Genomic DNA, 18,394 nt, shown 5'->3' with positions numbered 1-18,394 from the left:
TTGGAAATGGTCTGTATTCTGTAGAATATCAAAAACCTGTTATGTAAAGATATCCCCTGATATGGACCATTTTCACCCAATGCTTCGGCTAAACATCTCTAGCCTCTCTCTTCCAGCTGTACCTCTTCAAATAAATCCCAGGAAAAGCTATAGGCTACAAAAGCTATAGGACATTTATTTTTAGCCTTTTTTTTATACTAGGACTAATAGCTTTTTCGTGGAGAGAAGCAGGCTCACTCTTGCTAATTGATGAATATCAAATAGGCCTAGGCCAAAAGAACTGTCAGGGAAAGTTAAGGAGAGAGAGTGTGTTGGTGTGATCACTTTGGCCAGTGATGATAACATTGTTGCTCTGATGCATTGCAAATGGTTGCACAGGACAGACAGAGAGATGAGCACAGCGAAAAAGAAAATCCAAACTTGTCAATCATTAGAAAAATAGAAATCACTTGCAAACCACATGACCAACGAGGCAAGCAATGACATGATATAAAAGAGGAGCAGGCTAAACAGCGTTTGTTGTTGAATTGCTACATTTAAGTAGGAGTTTCTGTATTATTTTAAATTAGTATTATTATTATTATTATTATTATTTATTTTTTCTTGGGGTTAGATCAGCTTGATATTGCAGATAGATTGTAACTTCCATCAATGTAATTGTCTGCATCACTTCCAATCCCCCATGTTTTTTATATACAGTGGGGAGAACAAGTATTTGATGCACTGCCGATTTTGCAGGTTTTCCTACTTACAAAGCTTGTAGAGGTCTGTAATTTTTATCATAGGTACACTTAAACTCTGAGAGACGGAATCGAAAAAACAAAAATCCAGAAAATCACATTGTATGATTTTTAAGTAATTAATTTGCATTTTATTGCATGACATAAGTATTTGATCACCTACCAACCAGTAAGAATTCCGGCTCTCACAGACCTGTTAGTTTTTCTTTAAGAAGCCCTCCTGTTCTCCACTCATTACCTATATTAACTGCACCAGTTTGAACTCGTTACCTGTATAAAAGACACCTGTCCACACACTCAATCAAACAGACTCCAACCTCTCCACAATGGCCAAGACCAGAGAGCTGTGTAAGGACATCAGGGATAAAATGGTAGACCTGCACAAGGCTGGGATGGGCTACAGGACAATAGGCAAGCAGCTTGGTGAGAAGGCAACAACTGTTGGCGCAATCATTAGAAAATGGAAGAAGTTCAAGATGACGGTCAATCACCCTCGGTCTGGGGCTCCATGCAAGATCTCACCTCGTGGGGCATCAATGATCATGAGGAAGGTGAGGGATCAGCCCAGAACTACACGGCAGGACCTGGTCAATGACCTGAAGAGAGCTGGGACCACAGTCTCAAAGAAAACCATTAGTAACACACTACGCCGTCATGGAATAAAATCCTGCAGCGCATGTAAGGTCCCCCTGCTCAAGCCAGCGCATGTCCAGGCCCATCTGAAGTTGGCCAATGACCATCTGGATGATCCAGAGGAGGAATGGGAGAAGGTCATGTGGTCTGATGAGACAAAAATAGAGCTTTTTGGTCTAAACTCCACTCGCCGTGTTTGGAGGAAGAAGAAGGATGAGTACAACCCCAAGAACACCATCCCAACCGTGAAGCATGGAGGTGGAAACATAATTATTTGGGGATGCTTTTCTGCAAAGGGGACAGGACGACTGCACTGTATTGAGGGGAGGATGGATGGGGCCATGTATCGCGAGATCTTGGCCAACAATCTCCTTCCCTCAGTAAGAGCATTGAAGATGGGTCGTGGCTGGGTCTTCCAGCATGACAATGACCCGAAACACACTGCCAGGGCAACTAAGGAGTGGCTCCGTAAGAAGCATCTCAAGGTCCTGGAGTGGCCTAGCCAGTCTCCAGACCTGAACCCAATAGAAAATCTTTGGAGGGAGCTGAAAGTCCGTATTGCCCAGCGACAGCCCCGAAACCTGAAGGATCTGGAGAAGGTCTGTATGGAGGAGTGGGCCAAAATCCCTGCTGCAGTGTGTTCAAACCTGGTCAAGACCTACAGGAAACGTATGATATCTTTAATTGCAAACAAAGGTTTCTGTACCAAATATTAAGTTCTGCTTTTCTGATGTATCAAATACTTCTGTCATGCAATAAAATGCTAATTAATTACTTAAAAATCATACAATGTGATTTTCTGGTTTTTTGTTTTAGACTCCGTCTCTCACAGTTGAAGTGTACCTATGATAAAAAAGTACAGACCTCTACATGCTTTGTAAGTAGGAAAACCTGCAAAATCGGCAGTGTATCAAATACTTGTTCTCCCCACTGTATATACTCCCCTCTATTATTTTTCAACCCTGCCATCCTTTCCCTACTTGGGGTAAATTAGTGAACAACAATGCTTAGGCCTCTACTCTTATACTTACTATCTACATTTTATGGACACAGTCAATTTTACAATAATTCTATTTTATTTGTTTTTGCTCCTGAACTTCTTCTACTCTCAACCTCTCCGATCATTTTCATGATGTCCATCCGGTTTGCTTCTATATGCCATATCTTTCTAACTGTGCTCTTTCCCAAAAGCTCCCAACATACAACCTATATACTTATTATGGACACAGTATGCTTACATTATTAGTTATCTTGTTATTATTTGTTATTAGTCCCATCCTTCAACTCCATTCAACACCTACCATCTATCTCTTAACACCATCCATATAGGATTTCTATTTGCCATATATATTTCAACTGTACTATGATGTTTTACAAAAGTTCTGAACATTGAAGTATTATTTGCAGTTGTCACTATGACAATGAACACACCCTGAAGCACTGAATTAATTACCACCTTATTAATAGGCTTACAGCGTGCAGTAGGGTGCGTTGATCATAAATTGAAAGGTGTACTGCAGAATGATAAACGGTCCGCTGGTGTGGATGCTCACCAACGTATATAGTTATGTATAATTTATTGTTATAGTTATCATCCTTGGTGTGGCTGGCCCTTTATTTTCGCCACTAGAGGGCTTCTGCCAATTTCTGGGGGCCTGTACTCCCAAAGTTGTTGACTGTTTTTGTGTTTGCCAGTTAGCTAGCAGTTCTCAGCTGTTAGCAGCCAATGGCTAGCAGTTTCTTACTGGCGATAAAAACGGATGTTTGCCATCATTTTTGAGTCATTATTGAATGTAACAAATCAAACATTAAACCTTGTAAACAATTCATGGTAACCAAGTAAATAATTAATTTAGACGCAGCGTTTATTTGAAACAGTCGTTTATTTGCTGAAATGTGTGCTGTTGCCCGTCTGTTAAAAGGAACAGGCGGCTATTTGAGACTGCGTTTAATGAAAGTTTTACGGTAGGCTATTATGTCGCGCTCCTATCGCACAGCAATACTGTAGCCTACCCATACCATCATAGGATACCGGCAGTGGTGTAAAGTACTTAAGTAAAAATACTTTAAAGTACTAGTTAAGTCGTTTTTTGGGGTATCTGTACTTTACTTTACTATTAACTTTTACTTTTACTTCACTACATTCATAAAGAAAATAATGTACTTTTTACTCCATATATTTCCCTGACACCTAAAAGTACTCGTTACATTTTGACAGGAAAATGGTCCGATTCACACACATCCCTGGTCATCCCTACTGCCTCTGATCTGGCGGACTCACTAAACACAAATGCTTCATTTGTAAATTATGTCTGAGTGTTGGAGTGTGCCCCTGGCGATCTGTCAAAAAAATAAAAATAACATTGTGCCATCTGCTTTACTTAAAATAAGGAATTTGAAATGGTTTATACTTTTACTTTGGATACTTAAGTACATTTTAGCAATTCCATTTACTTTTAATACTTAAGTATATTTCAAACCAAATACTTTTAGACTTTTACTGAAGTAGTATTTTACTGGGTGACTTTCACTTTTACTTTAGTCATTTTCTATTAACGTATCTTTACTTTTACTCAAGTATGACAATTGAGTACTTTTTCCACCACTGGCTACCGGTCTATTTACTTTCGAGCATGGTTGGCTATTGAATGAGCGATGGATAAATGGTAGCCTGATATTTGTGATGTAGCAGGAATAAATGAGTCATGTCAGAAAAGGAGAGACTATGATTATGATTTAGGCCTATATAATAAAACTAAAATAAATATATTAGGCGACATGCTGCTTTGCGATCTGGTGCACACAAGGTTTAGTCTTTTTTGTGCGTACGCACCTTTGATAAATGAGGCCCCTGGAGTTTCCAAATACTGTACATGGGAGTCCCTCCTCGTATTGTATATTCTCTTAAATGGTGTATTTACAGTCGTATGAAAAAGTTTGGGCACCCCTGACAATTTCCATGATTTCCATTTATAAATAATTGGGTGTTTGGATCAGCAATTTCATTTTGATCTATCAAATAAATGATGGACACAGTAATATTTCAGTAGTGAAATTAGGTTTATTGGATTAACAGAAAATTTGCAATATGCATCAAAATGAAATTAGACAGGTGCATACATTTGGGCACCCCAACAGAAGAATCACATCAATATTTAGTAGAGCCTCCTTTTGCTAAAATAACAGCCTCTCGACTCTTCCTATAGCCTCTAATGAGTGTCTGGATTCTGGATGAAGGTATTTTGGACCATTCCTCCTTACAAAACATCTCCACATCAGTTAGGTTTGATGGTTGCCGAGCATGGACAGCCCGCTTCAAATCATCCCACAGATTCTCAATGATTCAAATATTCAGGTCTGAGGACTGGGATGGCCATTCCAGAACATTGTACCTGTTCCTCTGCATAAATGCCCGGGTAGATTTTGAGCAGTGTTTTGGGTCATTGTCTTGTTGAAATATCCAGCCCCGGCGTAACTTCAACTTTGTGACTGATTCTTCAACATTATTCCCAAGAATCTGCTGATATTGAGTGGAATCCATGCAACCCTCAACTTTAACAAGATACCCAGTACCGGCACTGGCCACACAGCCCCACAGCATGATGGAACCCCCACCAGATTTTACTGTGGGTAGCAAGTGTTTTTCTTGGAACGCTGTGTTCTTTTGCCGCCATGCATAACGCCCCTTGTTATGACCAAATAACTCAATCTTTGTTTCATCAGTCCACAGCACCTTATTCCAAAATGAAGCTGGCTTGTCCAAATGTGCGTTTGCATACCTCAAGCGACTCTGTTTGTGGCGTGTGTGCAGAAAAGGCTTCTTCCGCATCACTCTCCCGTACAGCTTCTCCTTGTGCAAAGTGCGCTGAATTGTTGAACGATGCACAGTGACACCATCTGCAGCAAGATGATGTTGTACGTCTTTGGAGGTGGTCTGTGGGCTGTTTTTGACCGTTCTCACCATCCTTCGCCTTTGCCTTCCTCACAGTGGACACTGACAGCTTACATCTCTGCAATAGCTTTTTGTAGCCTTCCCCTAAACCATAATGTTGAACAATCTTTGTTTTCAGGTCATTTGAGAGTTGTTTTGAGGCCCCCATGTTGCCACTCTTCAGAGGAGAGTCAAAGAGAACAACAACTTGCAATTGGCCACCTTAAATATCTTTTATCATGATTGGATGCACTTGTCTATGAAGTTCAAGGCTTAATGAGCTCACCAAACCAATTGTGTGTTCCAATTAATCAGTGCGAAGTAGTTACAGGTATTCAAATCAACAGAATGACAAGGGTGCCCAAATTTTTGCATAGCCTATTTTTCACATCTGACTTAATATTGCTAAATCTTTGTCTGGACAATACCCCAGTACTCAGCTTTTATTCGAAAATGAATGGCATGCCACTGTGATTATTTTCTGTGATGACAGAGTAAATTATTATGCAGCCTCAGAGGGGTGCCCAAACTTTTTCATACGACTGTATAAACTCCTCATTGGTAATTCCAAAATATCAAATGTAAAGTATTGTGCTCAAACAAAGGACAGAAGAAAAGATTGTGAAAATAATAATTAGTACAAAATTACTTTTTCAAGACATGATTTTGAAGCTTCAAATGCTTTATCTTTTCTTTGCAAATTATCAAATGACAAAAGATTTTTAAACACTGAACAAAAATATAAACGCAACATGCAACAATTTCTAAGATTTTACTGAGTTGAAGTTCATATAAGGAAATCAGTCAATTGAAATAAATATATTAGGCCCTAATCTATGGATTTCACATGAATGGGAATACAGACACTTATCTCCCTCACTAACTTTAAGCATCAGTTGTCAGAGCACCTTACCGATCACTGCACCTGTACACAGCCCATCTGAAATTAGCCCGCCCAACTACCTCATCCCTGTATTGTTATTTATTTTGCTCATTTGTACCCCAGTATCTCTATTTGCACATCATCTCTTGCACATCTATCATTCCAGTGTTAATACTAATTGTAATTATTTTTGCACTATAGCCTATTTATTGCCTTACCTCCATAACTTGCTACATTTGCACACACTGTATATATATATTTTTTCTGTTGTATTTTTGACTTTGTTTTGTTTTACCCCATATGTAACTCTGTGTTGTTGTTTTTATCGCACTGCTTTGCTTTATCTTGGCCAGGTCGCAGTTGTAAATGAGAACTTGTTCTCAACTGGCTTACCTGGTTAAATAAAGGTGAAAAAAAAGAAGAAAAAAATAAAGAATGCATCGGTTGGTCAGAAAACCAGTCAGTGTCTGGTGTGGCCACCATTTGCCTCATGCGGCGCGACACATGTCCTTCGAAGTTGCTGGATATTGGCGGGAACTGGAACACTGTCGTACACATCGGTCCAGAGCATCCCAAACATGCTCAATGGGTGACATGTCTGGTGTGTATGCAGGCCATGGAAGAACTGGGACATTTTCAGCTTCCAGGAATTGTGTTGAGATCCTTGCGACATGGGGCTGTGCATTATCATGCTGAAACATGAGGTGATGGTGGCGGATGAATGGCAAGACAATGGGCCTCAGGATCTCGTCACTGTATCTGTGCATTCAAATTGCCATCAATAAAATAATATGTAATGGTGTTCATTGTCCATAGCTTATGCCATAGCTTATGGGATGTAGCTCAGTTGGTAGAGCATGGTGTTTGCAACGCCAGGGTTGTGGGTTTGATTCCCACGGGGGGCCAGTATGTAAAAATAATGTATGCACTCACAAACTGTAAGTCGCTCTGGATAAGAGCGTCTGCTAAATGACGTAAATGTAAATGTAATGTAAATGCTATGCCTGCCCATACCATAACCCCACCATGGGGCACTCTGTTCACAACGTTGACATCAGCAAACCGCTCTCCCACACAATGTCTGCCATCTGCCTGGTACAGTTGAAAACATCATTCATCCATGAAGAGTACACTTCTGCAGTTGTGAGGCCAGTTGGAAGTACTGCCAAATTCTCTAAAACGTTGGAGGTGGCTTATGGTAGAGAAATGAACATTCCATTATTTGGCAACAGCTCTGGTGGACATTCCTGCAGTCAGCATGCCAATTGCGTGCTCCCTCAAAATTTGAGACATTGTGTTGTGTGACAAAACGGCACATTTAAGAGTGGCCTTTTATTGTCCCCAGCACAAGTTGCACCTGTGTAATGATCATGCAGTTTAATCAGCTGCTTGATATGCCATATCTGTTAGGTGCATGTATTATTTTGGGAAAGGATAAATGCTCACTAACAGGGATCTAAACAAATTTGTTCACAAATATTGAGAGAACTAAGCATCTTGTTCGTATAGAACATTTCAGGGATCTTTTATTTCAGCTCATGAAACGTGGGACCAACACTACATGTTGCGTTTATTTTTGTTCAGTATATGTATTCATAAAGTAAGACAGTTCAAAGATCTGTAAGGTATTTATCATTCTTCTAAATCAATTAAGGGAAATATGGCTTTACATTTCACATTTATTGAAAATACAGGCAGTGACTGCTAATGTTAGCAGTAGCACTTGCAAAACTTCAGCCCAGGGCTCAATGCGATTCACCATTCATCCATTATGCTAATGTATCAAATGATGGTACATAGCATGGAAGGTTGTTCAGATGGATTGAATCACAGTACAGTTGAGTCATGATTGACAGTTGACAGTTCAGTTGGCATTAGTCTGTAATCCTTGTCTTGATTTGCTTTGGTTAGGATTGGCCAGCCGGTGGGTATTGTATTTGGTATTTAGCCAAAACTAAACCATTCATAGACAGAAACTGCTTTAGCGCCCTTTTGACCATAGTATCTTCTGGCTGGGCTGAAATGGCAGTGGCCATTTAGTGTAGCATAACTGTAGCATGTGGGGCAAGCATTAAACAATAGATAAAGCTCAAAGCTAGTAGGCTTCCCAGCAGTATTAACTAAAAAGTAGACCTTAATTTGCATTTTTTTTAAGTGCACGAAAACTGCAAACATCGACACGTGTCAATTACAAACTACATGTGGCATCAATAAAACTCATAAATGAATCAAAATGGCAGTTTGACTTGGACTATTAGCATGTAGTGGCCATTAGCGTCTGAAATGCTACAGAAAACGAATGTTCTTGTTTTCTGTTTCCTGCGCACGAGCTACGGCGTGTGCAACATCATCTATAATAATTTGGCTGTTATAAATTATTTTAACCAGCTGGTCCACTAGTGTACACTGTGTTGATCGAAGCCCTGAGAAATTAACCTATTTTCGACACGATTGGCTGGAAATGCCTGCAAACTTGCCGGTTTTTATACTTGACCATAGAGTTTGCTAGAGGGCAAAAATGCCCTCTCTCCACCTCCATGCCCCAGACTGGGGGAATTCTGAACAGTACGACAGCACAGTGTTTGAAGTTCATGTTTTGCCTTTAATCTAAAAATGTATCTTCTGATATGGGGGCCCAAGTCCCTCACACAATATGTGGCTGTGTGGGTAAAATGCCAAAAATATTTGCCATGTTACTGCACCTGAAGTCAGGAGTTCAATTCCTGCTTCAGCCTGTCCCACTTTCACTCCTTCTGTTTCAAATCTGTCTAACCAAAAAGTGTTCTCCCCCTATTCAGAGTTGACATAAGTTGATTTAGCATGTTAAGTCTACTTGTCTAAATCAGACCCCATGTGCTCAGTATAACAAGAGTGGTTTAGTCCTGCTGAGTGGACTACAGCAGTGTTTTGACAAGCAGGGGACCTGGGTTCACATCCACCTTCTCACATGAATATCAGTGATGAAGGCCCACTTTATACATTTAACATTTTAGTCATTTAGCAGACGCTCTTATCCAGAGCGACTTACAGTTAGTGCATTCATCTTAAGATAGCTAGGTTGGACAACCACATATCACAGGCATAGAAAGTACATTTTCCTCAATAACATAGCTATCAGTAGAGTCAGAGCTAGAAGGGGTGGGGGGATAAAGTGCAAGTGCTGGTATTTAAAATGTTTTGTTTGTAATGAAGATACTTTTTGAAGGTTTCAGATGTTTTCGGAAGATGGGCAGGGACTCTGCTGTCCTAGCTTTTAGGAGGAAGCTGGTTCCACCATTGGGGTGCCAGGACAGAGAAGAGCTCGGACTGTGCTGAGCGGGAGCTGCCCTCCCGTAGGGGTGGGAGGGCCAAGAGACCTGAGGTGACAGAACGGAGTGCTCGGGTTGGGGTGTAAGGTTTGAGCATAGCCTGAAGGTAGGAAGTGGCAGTTCCTCTTGCTGTTCCGTAGATAAGCACCATGGTCTTGTAGTGGATGCGAGCTTCGACTGGAAGCCATTGGAGTGAGCGGAGGAGCGGGGTGACATGAGAGAACTTGGGAATGTTGAAAACCAGGCTGGCTGCAGCGTTCTGGATAAGTTGCAGGGGTTTGATGGCACAAGCGGGGAGCCCAGCCAATAGCGAGCTGCAGTAGTCCTGACGGGAAAGGACAACTGCCTGGATTAGGACCGGCGCCTCTTCCTGTGTGACGTAGGGTCGTACTCTACGGATGTTGTAGAGCATGAACCTGCAGGAGCGGGTCACTGCTTTGATGTTTGCAGAGTGTTGTCCAGGGTCACGCCAAGGTTCTTTGCACTCTGGGAGGGCAACACTGTGGAGTTGTCAACCGTGTTGGATAGGTCTTTGAGCGGGCAGGCCTTCCCCGGGAGGAAGAGCAGTTCCGTCTTGTCAAGGTTGAGCTTGAGGTGATGGGCCAACATCCAAGTTGAGATATCTGCCAGGCACGCAGAGATGCGTGTTGCCACCTGGGTGTCAGAAAGAGGGAAGGAGAAAAGTAGTTGAGTGTCACCCGCATAGCAATGATAGGACAGACCATGTGAGGATATGACAGAGCCGAGTGACTTGGTGTATAGAGAGAAGAGGAGAGGGCCTTGAACTGAGCCCTGGGGGACACCAGTAGTGAGAGTACGTGGTGCAGACACAGATCCTCTCCACGTCACCTGGTAGAAGCGGCCTGGCAGCTTGCAATCCAAGAGTGTGCAGAGCCTGAGATGCCCAGCCCTGAGAGGGTGGAGAGGAGGATCTGATGGTTCACGGTGTCGAAGGCAGTGGATAGATCTAGGAGGATGAGAACAGAGGAGAGAGAGTCAGCTTTGGCAGTGCGGAGACCCTCCGTGACACAGAGGAGAGCAGTCTCGGTTGAGTGACCCATCTTGAAGCCTGACTGGTTAAGAGAACGTTGATCAGAGACAGCACGCTCAAGTGTTTTTGAAATAAAATATAATAAAGAAGGGATACAGGTCTATAGTTTTTGACGTCAGATGAGTCGAGTGTTGGTTTTTTGAGGAGGGGAGCAACTCTGGCCATTTTGAAGTCAGAGGGGACACAGCCAGTGGTCAGGGAAGAGTTGATGAGGGAAGTGAGGAATTGGAGAAGGTCTCCAGAGATGGTCTGAAGAAGGGAGGAGGGGATGGGGTCGAGCGTGCAGGTTGTCGGGCAGCCAGAGTTCACTAGTCGCAGGATGCCATATGGAGAGAGAGGGGAGAAAGGCGTATGTTTGTTCTGTGTGAGTGAGACCAGTGGACTCAATAGGCTGAGTGAATGAGTAGCGGATGTCGTCAACCTTTTTTTCAAAGTGGTTGACAAAGTCATCCTCAGAGAGGGAGGAGGGAGGGGGAGGGGTGGATGATTAAGGAGAAGGTGGAAAAGAGTTTCCAAGGGTTAGAGGCAGATGCTTAAAATTTGAAATGTTACCTCAACTTACATAGCCCTAAACATTTTGATTGTAACATAATTTATAATCTCACAACGGGCCTGGCAACTCTAGCCTATAATTAGTGCCATTGTCTACCCTAGGAAAAGTATTGAATTCCCAATTTCTTGTTAAAAATTGTAATCAAAATATTGACTGAAATCATAATTAATCAATGTTTACACTATAAACCATTTGGATTTCATAACCTTTGATTGAATGAGAAAAACAGTCTTCCAAAACATTACTTTGTGTTTTGATGCTGCCTTTTACATGCACTGAAACAGCCACCATATTTTACAGATAGGTATTTTCTGCATATGCATTGTTCTTTCCAAGACCAAACCCATTGGTGTGCGTTGCCAAATACCTCTATTTTCATGTAATCTGACCATAGCACCACCTGGAGTTTGCTAAACGGCATTGGCACTTGGATTGAAACTGGTGCTATGGTCATATGACATGAAAATATAGGTATTTGGCCACACACCAGCGGTGGGTGTGGCCTTCGAAAAAACAATGCATATGAAGAAAATACCTCATCCCTACTGTAAAATATGGTGGTGAATCTTTGATGTTATGGGTTTATTGGTCCTGGGCCTGGGCCCTTGTTAAGGTCAACGGCATCATGAACTTTACCAGGTACCAGGACATTTTAACCAAAAACCTGGTTGCCTCTGCCAGGAGGCTGAAACTTGGCCGCAAGTGGATCTTCCAGCAAGACCACAAAATCTACATTTTGCTATGGCCATCTCAGTCTCCAGACTTAAACCCCATTGAAAACCTGTGGTTTGAATTGAAGAGGGCAGTCCATAACCATAGACGAATGTCACGCCCTGACTCAGAGGATGCTTGTATGTTGAGTCAGGGTGTGTATTTTCCTTGCTGTGTTTTGTTCTATGTTGTGAATCTAGTATTTCTAGATCTATGTTGGCCGGTGTGGTTCCCAATCAGAGGCAGCTGTCGCTCGTTGTCTCTGATTGGGGACCATACTTAGGCAGCCTATTGGCACTAGTGGGCTGTGGGATCTTGTTCTGTGTGAGGTATGTTGTTTGTGTACTTTGGACTTCACGTTTCGTTTCTTGTTTTGTCGTTGTGCTTATGAGTCAAATAAACATGTATGCATATCACGTTGCGCCTTGGTCCGTCCCGTCTGTAAGCGATCGTGACAACGAAGGATATGAAGGATCTGGAAAGATTCTGTATGGAGGAATGGTCTAAGATCCCTCCCAATGTGTTCTCCAATCTCATAAAACATTTTATAAAAAGTCTCAGTGTGGTTATCCTCGCAAAGGGAGTGTGCTGGAGTTTTGAAAGCAGGGGATCCAATAATCTTTACCCCTATCTTTTGGAGATTTTTTTGTGTTACTTTTTAAACAAAATCTCTTTCTCCGAGCAATTGTATTAGTATAAAATAATAAAACATTTACATTTTTGTGAGCATACAATATAGCTCAGTATTTGTATTATTTATTTTATACAGTATATTTTGCTCATCTTTATCAAGGTATCCAATCATTTCTGATCCCGCTGTATATGTTGAAGGTGTGGTCTGTGCATACTGAAGTACAATCCATTAACATCGAAAATGCTCATGTTCAATTCATGGACAGTTATCATTAAGTATTCCTTTGAGTTATTTGAGATCTTAAGAAACCAGAGAAACCCTTATGCTCAATTTTGTTCACAACTTTGAAATGGTTGATGATCCGGTTGGTTTCTTTGGTTAAGAAACATTTATGTCAAGCTTTAGTCACAGCAGAAGACAAGCGTGGTTCATGCATACCTAGAGATAATTCGCAAGGTTGGTATATAGTCTGGTTGCCTGGCTTTCCAGACTCCTTGCTCCAGCCAAATGTTACGCCACGCCCACAGACGTAAGTTTCTTCTCCGCAATGAGTCTGGATCTGAGTACCTCCGCGACCCTTCACCGAATGCGAACACATTCGGGGCTGCCTGATTGGTCCAGAATCCGATGGGTTGGGCCAGAGCCAGAACATGTGGGTAAAGCCAGAACATTTGATGCTCTGATTGGTTAGAGACGATCCAATCGCTGATGACTTTGTTTTGTACAACACCTCTCATCACCACAAATTACTTCAATGATGGCTGTCTCAGACTAAAGTATGTAGCGAACGACAGAGCAGCGGAATAATTTAGGGTGAGTCATCAGGCTAATAATCAGCCAGGGGCGGACTGGCCATCTGGCATTTCTGGTCCATTTTTAGCTCAGTGGGCCTGTCTAACTTGTTTTTTTTTGTGCAAAATGATAATTATATGGCTAATAATGGGGGTCTTAAGCAAAAAATGGGCCAGTGCAGGGGCCTCGAGAGAAAAAAATGCTCCGGTGTGTTAGAAATGGCAGGGCTGGTTTCTGGTCCCGGTCCGCCCCTGTAATCAGCTATTGCTGTGCTCGCCACCAAAACCCAACTGAGCTCTGTTTGGCTACCTCCCAGTCTCTCTCCATGTTTGTACAATGAGCAGGATATCTGAACAATGACCGCATGGTTCTCGATTACCGGATATCTCAATGTTATACTGTAGTACTACAGGCAGACATCACTTATTAACCAACGGTAAAGAAGGGTGGCGTGACATGTCCGAGCATCACAGGCACTGATATTTCTCTCCCACCTTGCCACCAGTCAACTTTATTTTATCAGAGATTGTGTATAGAATTTCATACATTCTCAACAGGTCCATGAAAAGTAGTTGTAAAGAACTTCTGGTAAATGGAACCATGATCCCCAGATCAACTGGTCCTGGAAAGCATGTTGAACTTCTCAGTCGAACCATAATGAACTCTGAGTTGGAACCACTTTTAGACACCAATCCTCTGACTTCAACGAACACTGGCAAACACCTTACTTTGTTTCCCGCTCATCGTCATCATCATCATCATCATCATCATCATCATCATCATCATCATCATCATCATCATCATCATCATCAGTATTTGATAGATACTGTCCTTAATAAAGGATATAATCATAAACACAGTAACTAATCTCCCCCTGTAAATATGCTTTTCTGTCCTCTTTGGTCTTACAGGGAGCATAAGTCACTGTGTGTACTGTTCAGCTACAGTGGCATCTTGAACGGAACATGAGAAGGACAGAGGGTGGGAGAAGAAGAGTTACCCAGAGGAGGAAAGATACAGCAGGGCTTGGGTTTCAGCATCATGCCCTCATAATTGCAGGAAGTGTGGCGTTAGCTGCGTTAACTACATAGAGTCCATGTCTCTGGTTACCTTGCATTATTCACCAGGTCAGCCCTGACATGTCACCATAAGCCTTGACAGACTGGACAGATCGAAATTAGGCTCTGGCATTTCAGCCACACTGGCCCACTACTGCTGTACCACCCCAGCCCCAGGTCCATGAACTGTAGTTGTGAAGAATTTCTGGTAAATGGAACCATGATCCCCTGATCAACTGGTCCAGGAAAGCATGTTCAACTTCTCAATCGAATCATAATGAACCATGATCAGCATGCTTTTGTGGCACAGTTGATGCCACGCAGGGGCTAACTCTCCCTGCCTGTTTCATTACACTACGATCACAGCTGGTTGCAGACAATGATAAGCTAGGTAGAAATCAGATTTTCAAAATGTTTATGCTATATTTATAATTATATAAAATATACGCAACACATTTTACACCAACAGGTTTCTGTGCCAATGCACCACACAACCAACAAGCAAAAGATACCGACTTTGGGCGCTTCAACATTGTGTTTTCCTTTCCAATACCACAATCAAATAGACTATGTCAATCTAACAAAAAAATTTGAAAATAGGCCTACATCCCTTCCTACCTTGTAGGCCAACCCAGAATCGAAGGCTTGGCTTGACAAACTCCGAATGTCATTACACTTTTTGGTGTTTTGTAACAGATGTCTCTTATTATTCATCAAATGGCCGCTGCACAGTTTGGATGCTGGACTTATGTTTTGGACGAACGTGCGCAGGTAGCCTACAGGAGACTTTTGAAGTAGACTAATTGGATTAAAACGTTGTGACTGGTTGTGTTTATGGCACAAAAAGGTAATACATTTTAAAAGTGAAATTACAAAATATTTTAGCTATATTGAAGCATTAGGTTCTAGGTGCGCAAGGAATAGCCAATCGTGTCACACCCTGATTGGTTTCACCTGTCTTGTGTTTGTCTCCACCCCCCACCAGGTGTCTCCCATTTGTCCTCATTCTCCCCAGTGTATTTATACCAGTGTTTTCTGTTTGTCTGTTGCCAGTTCGTCTTGTCTCGTCAAGCTTACCCGTGGTTTTCCCGTACTCCTGTTTTCCAGTTTTTCCTGGTTTTGACTATTCTGCCTGCCCTGACCCTGCCAGCCGTTCTGTACCTTGTGACACTGTTCTGCATTACTGACCTCTGCCTGCCCTTGACCTGTCGTTTGCCTGTCCCTTTTTGCTATTTCGAATTGTCTGCATCTGGGTCTTATCCTGAGCCTTGATAAATCGTATTCAGCTTTCTTGAATAACTGGGCCTGCTGTCAGCATATGTGGCCACATTGTTATTGGATCTCAGTATCAGAACTTAAAATACAGCCAGACTGACCTACTACTGTGCCTTTCTAGACCTTATAAACTGTCGAGAGTAGACCCACAACTGATCCAAATGGAATGAAATATTCAAATGACATTTTCACTGCAGTTTACAGCCTAGAGAATAATTTTGTACTCACTTGAAAACAATAATGTAATTATTCATTGCAGTGTGGTGTTGTAGGCTAGTCTTGTCTAGGTAGGATAATCGTATTGTCCCAAAAGAAGATCAATAGGGAAGCTTTTTGAGCTGCGTGTCTCGTCTTCACTGTTCTTTCATGCGCAATGATGCACCTGGCCTCTCCGCTTATATTGAAAATGTATGCAGCTTGAATGATTTTATGTCTGGTATGATGCTAATTAGCCTATTGCAGATTTTGACGGACAATCCACCTATCACTATTGTGATTACGAATGGTAGATAGAGGGCAGGTTAGATAGGTAGACTTGTAGACTACATTGACCTGTGGTATAGTTAGCACAGAAAAGCGTAGTGCATAAGGGAAGTAGGCTACCAAAACACCTTGATATAGGGGAGACATATGCAAACAGATGAGGAAATGTGTCTAAGATGGAAGAAATTATATAGTAAAACCTGCAAAAGAGCATATGTAAACCAGGGAAAAAAACGCATTACCCTCCCATGTGCCCAATAAAAAACCACACAACCTTCCCCAAAGTAAAATGAAAAGTTAGACAACCCTCCCCTATTTTGGTCCTCTGGATGCAGTTGAACTGTCTGTGCCTAGAATCACATTCTTAGGTAGGTAGGACTGGGTCCTGATTGGATAGTTCAGCGCATCTGCTTAAAAAAAAATCCATGTCATCTCATGGGATGAGAGGAAGAGGCAAGTCAGGCAGGGGCAAGGAGGGAGGGCATGGTTAACTCAAGGCTTGGTATTAAGGGAGCATTACGGGGTGCTCGTGGATCAAGGATCAAAACACAATCGACTAACTTATTTCCCAACATGATTTTAATTAAAACGAACTTTAATAAGATAAAATATAAAGATAATAAGAAGAAGTAAAGGTCTTTTAAAACAATCTTAACTAAGCAATCACATTCTTGGTCATCATCCATATTTGACTACGCTCATTTAGCCGGCTCTCCCTCACAATCCTTGCTCACTTTCACTTCTTTAGTTCAGCTGGCACTTGTACCAGCAGAACTTTATTGATTTGGTAGCCAACATTTTGCTGCATCAGCCTCAAGCTTTTTTTGTTTTGTTCTCAGCACCAACTTTGGATATTTTTCTGGTCATTTTGGCAACTTCCTTAGGAATATAGGCTGGCTCACTGATGGCGCATTTGACTTTGAACTTAACCAGGCCTGCCCATCTTGGTAGGGGGTCTGTTCCCCACTGCATAGGCCCAATAGAGAAATCTGATGGATTAAGTCAACAGATAAAAAGGGATAGTCTAGACTTCTATAAAAAATAAATACAAGCCCATGGGCCGCCGGCTGCGACACTCTCTTTTCCCCCAAATTCTTTCAATTTCGACCGGCCCACCCACCTAAAAATTGGTCCAGCCCATCTGGCATCTGCTAAATCCGCCCCTGACCATAAGCACACTTGGAGGATGAACCTAAGTTGTCTCCCCATGATGCATGTTGTGTGAGTGAATGTGCGAGTGCATTGTATCACGTACGTTAAGGAACGGGACGGACCAAGGTGCAGCGTGAACGGCGAACATGTTTATTAACTAATAACACACGAAACAGTAACCAAAACAACAAACTTAACCGTGACGGTCCAAAGGCTAACACACAAGCCTAAACATGTGACATAACAAAATCCCACAACGCAGGCAGGAAAACTGGTTGCCTAAGTATGATCCCCAATCAGAGACAACGAGCGACAGCTGCCTCTGATTGGGAACCACACCCGGCCAAACATAGAAATACAAACCTAGAATATATTCACACCCTGACCAAACTAGCTAGAGTTCTATAGGCCAGGGCGTGACACATTGTGTATTCTTTGTTTACGAGCTTACTTAAAACTTCATTGAATTTTAATGAGACCTGGCCTTTATTTCAGCATTTGTGCTCTGGTTTCAAATTTCAGGGTCAGAGTTAAGTATATGATGGAATTTATTGGTGTGAGTTTTCCAACTGTTTGTCAAAACCAATTATTGCTGCAAAACAGGTGACTTATGATTAAAATATACACATTAAGGCACTAATTCAGGTGTCTAATATGTGTGAGCATAAGTGCTTGTGTGTGCGTGTGGGAGTGTATTGTATCTGTGTCTACACACATGCTGTAGATGTACTATAACATGGAACAGAATCCATACTGTTAAACATGATGGAACAGTAAGATTATGAGATTTTTCTTAGTTCAAAGACGAAATACAATATTTGTAGAGCTTTTGAATGACTGTGGTGTTGCATCACAATGTGTATTTTTTTAAATAGTGGGAATGGATATCGATGGAGTCAGAGATCAACTGACTTTGTGATTGACACCCTTTTTGTACAACTTTATTGTCCCTTTAGATTTAGTCTTTCTTCTTCAGGCTTAAATATTATAATCTCTTGGTGCAGTATCATTGGTGGTTGTCAGGGAGACAGCCAGTCTAGTAGCCCAAACACTGGTGCACCTGTCAGAGTGTGTTAGTACCTGCACAGGTGTGACAGCTGTCTGCTTACCTGAGATCTACATGGCCTGAGCGGGAGAGAGCAGGCTGAACTGATGAGCTTCATAAGAGGACAACACTGAGCCAAAATGCC

The sequence above is a fragment of the Coregonus lavaretus genome (genome assembly GCF_964263955.1).
Source record: "Coregonus lavaretus genome assembly, chromosome: 14".
NCBI classification, from domain to species: domain Eukaryota; kingdom Metazoa; phylum Chordata; class Actinopteri; order Salmoniformes; family Salmonidae; genus Coregonus; species Coregonus lavaretus.
Note: the sequence above shows the minus strand (reverse complement) of the source record.